This window comes from Rattus norvegicus, chromosome 5, assembly GCF_021556685.1.
Source record: "Rattus norvegicus strain SHRSP/BbbUtx chromosome 5, alternate assembly SHRSP_T2T, whole genome shotgun sequence".
Classification (NCBI taxonomy): domain Eukaryota; kingdom Metazoa; phylum Chordata; class Mammalia; order Rodentia; family Muridae; genus Rattus; species Rattus norvegicus.
Window position 1 is genome coordinate 103,565,300 of NC_141538.1, and position 8,100 is coordinate 103,573,399.

At 46.3% G+C, this 8,100-nt stretch overlaps 1 pseudogene; it reads right to left on the reverse strand.

Moving 5' to 3' along the window:
* Positions 1–530: 530 nt before the first annotated feature.
* On the reverse strand, positions 531–6,240 carry LOC148005880 (ATP synthase F(0) complex subunit C1, mitochondrial pseudogene; annotated as a pseudogene).
* Positions 6,241–8,100: the final 1,860 nt, after the last annotated feature.

Sequence of the window (8,100 nt, forward strand, 5' to 3'; positions counted from 1 at the left end):
GACCTGCCTGCCTCTGCCTACGGAGTGCTGAGATTAAAGGCACATGCCATCGTGCCTGGCCTTCCTGCTTATTTCTGGTAAACACTTGCATGATAGGACTTTTTTTTTTTTTTTTGGCATTCAAAAAGCTTTAATTCAAACTTGTCAGGCATATCACAAAGACTCATAGATTACAACTGGATCGCATAACCCATTCTGGATCTGAACTCATGGCTACAATCTTACAGAGAACATGGGAACAAAAAGTATAAAGTTTATATAACATGGTCCTGGGGAAACCTCCTGGACCTCAAAAAGGAGAACCATGCTTCATTTTCACAAATCTAGACACAACCTGTATGGAAAATGTAATTGCCAGACAGAATTGAGTAGGCACAAAAGCTTGTCCAGCTTCCAAGGGATGAGGCCATAATATGGACAAGATTTCACCAAGCTGCATATAATTAAAAGGCCTCAAAGCCTTTTATCAAGTAAATCAACAGGCACCTGTACAGATAGATCCTCTTCTTTCCTCAATGAGTTCTTTGGGATCACTCATCAATTCTGCAATAGAAGACACTCCGTCAGTAAATTAAACGCTTAAAGTATGCAGACCCACCCCCAGATTGCGATTTAAGACTGTTTCCTGCAGGTTTGTCTCCTCAGTCACGGTCCACAGGACTCTGAGAAGTCGTAGGAATATGCAGGCGATGATAGGACTTTTCTAGTTGTTTATTTTTTAATTTGCTTAATGTGTGTGTATGTAGGTATGTGTGTAATTTGCTTAATGTGTGTGTGTGTGTATTAGAGAGAGAAAGAGAGAGAGAGCTTGACCATATTCCTTACCCCCACTATCCCTTATCCCTCTTATTAAACTAACTTGTTTATACATTTGAGGTATCTCTTAGAACCACACTGTATAATTGGGTCATATTTTTTTATGTACAATGCACCTCTCTGTCCTTTAGTCCATGTATTTAAATGGATTATATCTAATGTCGTCATTGATGACTTAGGACTTTATTTTGGAATACTGCCTTTTCTTCTCTGTTCTTTCTCTTGTCTCCATTATTTGCTTTTGTCCTACCTTCCTGCATGTCATTTCTCTGTCAGTATTCCATTTCGGTCTGTCCTTGAGCTGTAATTCTCTTTGTTTAGTTTGTGAGCCTGACCACACTGCGGTACCAAAGGAGGCAGTAGAATGTGTTCCTTCCTCTCTACCCTACACTAGAGTTATGCTTCACACACGTTAGTCATGATAGCCTATTTGGTTGACGTTGACTGGTCCAAGTGAAGTACAGAAAACTTGTCTATTGTAAGTCTCTTTACCATTCCCACTGTGGTAGTCAGCTTTCAGTCACTCTGACAAAATGACTGAGACAATCAGTCTCAGTCAACGTATTTTTTTTAAAGATTTATTTATTTATTTTATGCATTTAAGTAACTGTGGCTATCTTCAGACACACCAGAAGAGGGCATCAGATCTCATTACAGATGGTTGTGAGCCACCATGTAGTTGCTGGGAATTGAACTCAGGTCCTCTGGAAGAGCAGTCAGTGCTCTTAACTGCTGAGCCATCACTCCAGCCTGACAATCAACTTACAAGGAGAAAAGGTTTATTTTGGCTCTTGATTTCAGAGATTCCAGCCCATGATCACTTGGTCATCTTGCTTTGGCCAGTGAAAACACAAAGTAGCATGACAGGAATGCATGTTGGAGTACTGATCACCTCATGGTTGCCAAGAAGCAAAACAAACAACAAACAGAGATACAGAGCCAAGCAGCATGGCCACTGTCATCCCAGTACTTGGGATGCTAAGCAAAAGGATTTCTATGAGTTTGAGGCCAGATAAGCGGCTATATAATAAGACCGTATCTCAAAGCAGAGAAGGAAAGAGAGAGAGAGAAAGAGAGAGAGAGAGAGAGAGAGAGAGAGAGAGAGAGAGAGAGCGAGCTGGGCCTGTGAAGTCAGGGGCTTCTTCCGATGAAGCCAGACAAAGCAGAACACATCCCAGTACAGGCAACAGCTTTGGAGAGTTGTTCGGACCCACAGGAAGGTCAAGCTGCCCATCTGCTACATGTGTGGGGGAAGGCCAAGGTCCAGCCTCTGTATGTTCTTTGGTTGGTGGTTTAGACTCTGTGACCCTCAAAGGTCCAGGTTAGTTGACTCTGTTGGTCTTCCTGTGCGGTTCCTGTCCCCTTCGGGACCCACAACACTTCCTATTCTTCCATAAGAGTCCCCAAGCACCGTCCTCTGTTTGGCTGTGGGTGTCTGCATCTGTCTGAGTCAGCTGCTAAGTGGAGCCTCTCAGAGGACAACTTCCTCCTGTCTGCAAGCACAGCAGAGCACCATTATTAGTGTTAGGGATTGGTCCTTGCCCATGGGAAGGGTCTCAAGTTGGGCAGGTTATTGGGTGGCCATTCCCCCAGTTTCTGCTTCCTCTCCCTTGCCTGCATTTATCCTTGTGAACAGGGCTGAAAGTTTTGAGTGTGGGTTGGTGTCTCTATTGCTCCACTGGGGTTCTTGTCTGGATACAGGAGATGGCCTCTTCAGGTTCCATATTCCCAATGTAGTGAGTCACAGCTAAGGTCAAACCATTGATTCTTGGGAGCCTCCCTTGTCCCAGGTCATGTCTCATCCTGGAGATGCCCCTTACCTCCCCACCCTGTCGGCTGCAGATTTCCATTTATTCTCAGGGCGTCTGGCCATCTCTCCTTCCTTCCCTAAAACTGACCCTGCGTCCTCCATTCCCCTCCCTGCCCCCTTCCTCCTTCTTCCCTCCCTTCATTTGCCTCTTATGACTATGCTATTCCCCCTTCTAAATGAGATTCAGTTGTTTAGCTTCTTTGGGTCCGTGGAGTGTAACATGGTGCCTGTATTTTATAGCTAATATCCCTTATAAGGGAATACATACCATGCGTGTCCTTTTGGGACTGGGTTACCTCACTCTGGACAATATTCTCAAGTTCCATCCATTTGCCTGCAAAATTCATCATATCTTGGTCTTTGGCTGAATAGTACTCCATTGAGTAGATATACCACATTTTCTGTATCCATTCTTCACTGAGGGACATCTAGGTTGTTTCTAGCTTCCGGCTATTACAAATAAAACCAACCAGTCGAGCGAGTGTCTTTGTGAGATATTGGAGCATCTTTTGAGTATATGCCCAGGAGTGGTAAACTGGGTCTTGAGGTAGAACTATTCTGTTTCCTGAAAAAATGCCAAATTGATTTCCAAAGTAGTCGTACAAGTGTGCACTCCCACCAGCAATGGAGGAGTGTTCCCCTTGTTATCCACCAGCAATGGAGGAGTGTTCCCCTTGTTATCCACCAGCAATGGAGGAGTGGTCCCCTTGTTATCCTCCAGCAATGGAGGAGTGGTCCCCTTATTATCCACCAGCAATGGAGGAGTGGTCCCCTTGTTATCCTCCAGCAATGGAGGAGTGGTCCCCTTGCTTCATATCCACCAGCAATGGAGGAGTGGTCCCCTTGTTATCCACCAGCAATGGAGGAGTGGTCCCCTTGCTCCACATCCACCAGCAATGGAGGAGTGGTCCCCTTGTTATCCACCAGCAATGGAGGAGTGGTCCCCTTGTTATCCTCCAGCAATGGAGGAGTGGTCCCCTTGTTATCCTCCAGCAATGGAGGAGTGGTCCCCTTGTTATCCTCCAGCAATGGAGGAGTGTTCCCCTTGCTCCACATCCACCAGCAATGGAGGAGTGGTCCCCTTGTTATCCTCCAGCAATGGAGGAGTGGTCCCCTTGCTCCACATCCACCAGCAATGGAGGAGTGGTCCCCTTGTTATCCACCAGCAATGGAGGAGTGGTCCCCTTGTTATCCACCAGCAATGGAGGAGTGGTCCCCTTGTTATCCTCCAGCAATGGAGGAGTGGTCCCCTTGCTCCACATCCACCAGCAATGGAGGAGTGGTCCCCTTGTTATCCACCAGCAATGGAGGAGTGGTCCCCTTGCTCCACATCCTTGCCAGCGTCTGCTATGTTATCTCTTAACTGTTTGATCTTAGCCATTCTGGGTGTAAGAAAGAACCTCAGAGTTGTTTTGATTTGCATTTCCCTGATGACTAAGGAATTTGAACATTTCATTAAGTGCTTCTTGGGGGGTGGGGGACAATCTTATTTAAACCACCACATTCCACTCCTTTGCTCCCATAGTCTTATAGCCAGAACATAATGCAAAATGCGTCCTGTCCAACTTCAAAAATCTCATAGTCTGTAACAGTCTCAACAGTTTAAAAGTCCAAAGTCTCTTCTGAGACTCAGGGCAGTCTCTTAACTGTGAACTCCATGTAAAATAAAAATTAAAAAGCAGATCAATGTAAAAAACCCAGTTGTGTTGTGTGACTATGGTTCTGTTTTAATCCCAGGTGTGGAATACGGGGCTGATTGAGAAGATCTATAACCTCTAACTATGATTGTCTCATGCTCTAGAAGGGATGCGATGTTTGCCAGCTGCAGATAGTTTAGAATTCCGGGAACTCTTGAGAAGGTATAAACTGGAGAGCCTCAAGAGGGACTGTGGCAGCTACTGCTTCCCCTGCTGCTGGTGGTCCTGGCTTCTGCTGCTGGTGCTGCTGCTGCTTCCGGTCCCTGCCACTGCTGCTATTCCATATGACTGAATTGCTGGATTGCTTGTTGGTTTGCTGGTTGGAGTTATTCTGATGATGAAGATTGGACTTGCCCAAGGGAGCTTGATGCCCCTAGTCAGCAGGAAATAGTCTAAAAAGATCCATTCTGTTCTAATCTCTCTCTCCTACCTAGTGCTGGCGGTTTGGAAGGGATTAGGGCGGAATAAAGGTTGAAAGGGTGGTAGATATAAGAACCCAAATAAGGAGCCTGAAAAGTACGACTACGGTTCACATACTTCTAACATACAAATGGCACAGTATATACATTACCATTCTGAAAGGGAAGAAAGGAAGCATAGTGAGTGTCCCGGCCAGCCGGGACCCAGTTATTCAGGGTCCAGAAGAGGCTTTCTACCTGTGGGCCAAAATGGGGATGAAGAGAAGAAGGAGACCAAGCAAAAGTTCTGTTGTCAAGGTCTCGTTTATTGGAGTGAACGTTACAACTTTTAAGGCTTTCAGGTAGGGGGAGTGTCCTTTGTGAAACACAGAGGAGGGGGAGATGAAGATATAGACAGTGATAGCTGGAGGCAAAGAGGTCAGGCAGTAGAGGTCAGGCGATGGAGACACCGGGTGTTGACTCAGGAGATAACTGGCATCTGCTCGAGCTGAGGCATCCCTTGAATGTTATCTTCCTGTGCCGTAAATTCATGGGAGAGGCTTTGTCCAACAATCTTAAGACTTATGGCAGTCATCTTAGGGGTGAATATCTGTGGCCAAAGAGCCCAGAGTCACCTAGCCACTTTGAGCCATGCAGTCAAAAAGCATCTAGGCCCAAATCCAATATGGCTCCGTACAAGTGAGGAAGGAAATACCGGACCAAAGCAAGACTGAAAACGAGCTGGGCAAACTCTGTGTTGCACATCTCCACGGCTGATATTAAAGCACTCTTCAGATCTCTAGCTCCTTTCAGCTTTGTTGACTGCAACACACGTCTCCCTCTTGAGCTGGTACCACACCCAGTCTGCAGCTTTACCGGACAGTATCCCTTGAATCTGGCATCTCCAATATCTTCGTGTCTCCAAGGCTTCACCTTCACAGCTTTACATAATGGTCTCTCTGGGCCTTCGTGAAAGGACACATTTCTGGCCTCAGCGGCTTTCCTTCACCATAGAGGGAGATTTCTCAGCCCCTTTCTTGTATCCTTGCATCTAAAGCCAGAACCACATGTAGTTGAAGTTGCCAGGTTCTCCTGCTTCCTGAGGCCAGAACTTGCCCCTTCCCTCCGCCCTCAGATAGGGCAAAACCCAGGATGGCATAGGAGAAGAGCTGCTGCTTGACAGACGGGTTCCTGGCATAGCCAATAATCAAGCTACCAAATACTGTGCCAGTGCCAGCCCCTGACCCAGCTACACCAACTGTGGCAGCCCCAGGACCAATAAACTCAGCTGCTATGTCGTTGTCCCAGGAAATAGCACAGGTCTGGAATTCCTGTCTGGCCACCTGGAGAGGGGAGCTGAGGCAGGAAGGCTTTTAGATAGGGCCTCTGGTCTACCCAGGAGGGAGGCAAACACTGGGCTGATTAGACCCCTTGTACAGGACCGGATCAGAACTGGAGAACAGAGCAGTGCCTTGGCGGTCTGCATTTTTCAATGTCGCAGCTTTAGCCCTTGGTCTCTTGGCCCCTCTTTCAATGACATCTGCTCCAGCTGTCTGTGGCTGATGGTTCCCTCAATGCTTCTGGTTTCCCTTAATTCCTTTGTCCCAGTTGGAAGCTTAGCTGATGCGGTCTTGCCCTGAGGCCACCACTCCTTTTATTCCACTTAGCATCAGGCTTTTCTTATATTTTTGGTTGTGAGCCTAGCCTTTAACGGCTGAGCCCTCTCTCCAGCCCGCATCAGACTTTTCATTAACCTTCATCTCCACCACTGGTCTTGGCTCCAGCACTAGTTTTCCCTGCACTCCTTTTCTCCTGAGCTCTACGTTCTGTATTTCTCCTGGCTCCATTTGCCCCTTTCCATTGTAGATCTGCATAAGAGTGACTACCAATACCCAAGGAACACAGCCAATACTAGACTGTCTTGAAATCTCTGCTAATGCTATAAATCCAAAACTCTTCAATTCAGTCTCAGACAAAATTTTAGGGTCAAAAAACAGCCATAGTCTTTGCCAAAATATCACAGGAGTGATCTCCAGGCCATACAAAATTTCTAAAATACTAAATTTTAATTAGTGCTGGAATACTAAAAGTATTCCCTTCTGAAACCTTTTGAGCTGGGCCACATAAGCCTCAATACCACTGTCTACTCCTAGTAGGATGGCCAAGTAAGCCCCTCTTCAACTGTTCAACTGTTCTTCTGTCCAGAGTCCCAAAGTCTACATTCCTCCAAACAACAACATGATCCGGCCTATCACAGAGGACACCTGGTGAAGTTAAACGTATTTCCCATGTTGATTGTCGTGTGTATACACATATTTCATCTTTTGAGGACTAGTAGCCCATTTACTGTCTAGGCTGTTTGAATCTTTCTTTGTTTTGGTTTTCCTACATAGTATATCTCTATGTATTCTCAGTTGTCCTGGAACTCACCCCATACATCAGGCTGGTCTTGAACTCAGAGATCTGCCTGTCTCTACTGGGATTAAAGGCATGTGCCACCACCCCTGGTGATTGTTTGCTTCTTGGTTTTGTTTGTTTTGTTTTGTTTTTAAAGTATATTTAACCAGGTAGTAGTGGTGTCCACCTTTAATCCCAGAATTCAGGAGGCAGAGGCAGGAGGATGTCTGAGTCTAGACTATAGAGAGAGCTCCAAGTGCAGCTTGAACTCCACAGAGAAACCCTGTCTCAAAAAACCAGGCCAAAAGCCTGGCATGGCGGCATATGCCTTTTAGTCCCAGCTCTGTGGAGGCACTGGCAGAGGACCTCTGAGTTCAAGGCCATCCTGGTCTACAGAGTGAGTTCCAGGATGGTCAGGGCTTCACAGAGAGACCTTGTCTCAAAGAAACAAAACAAAACAACAAATGCTGTTTTTTCTCCAATTTGTATATTTGGAATCTTCCCTCCAACCCCACCTCCAGCCATAGATACTGCTGAGATTCACCCTCAGACAAGACAAGCTGCAAAAAATGACTCAAAAAAGTCAACCTGACAAGAACACTCTGAGACCAGCCCAGCCTGTGCTGCCTGGAAAAGGTTTAAGACCAGAGTTATTTCAAGAGCACACTGGCTGATGTGTTGAGTTGCCTCAGGCGTGCAGTGTGTTCCAGGTGCCCAGGTTTTGTGAGCTGTCACCCGTACTGGGCTGGGTTTTGGTGATGCAGCTGTCTTTGAGTCAATTCTGTTTCAGTAAGTCAACCCTTACCCATATTCCTGTAAATAACCTTGATAAGACTCACTCACTAAGTCACCAAGCTGGGCTTGGGTGGTATCGTACTTCGATCTGTCATGGGCTCCCTACTACAGTGTGTGCATGCGTGTATGTGTGTGTGTGTGTGTGTGTGTGTGTGTGTGTGTGTGTGTGTAGCATCTCCTCTGGAAA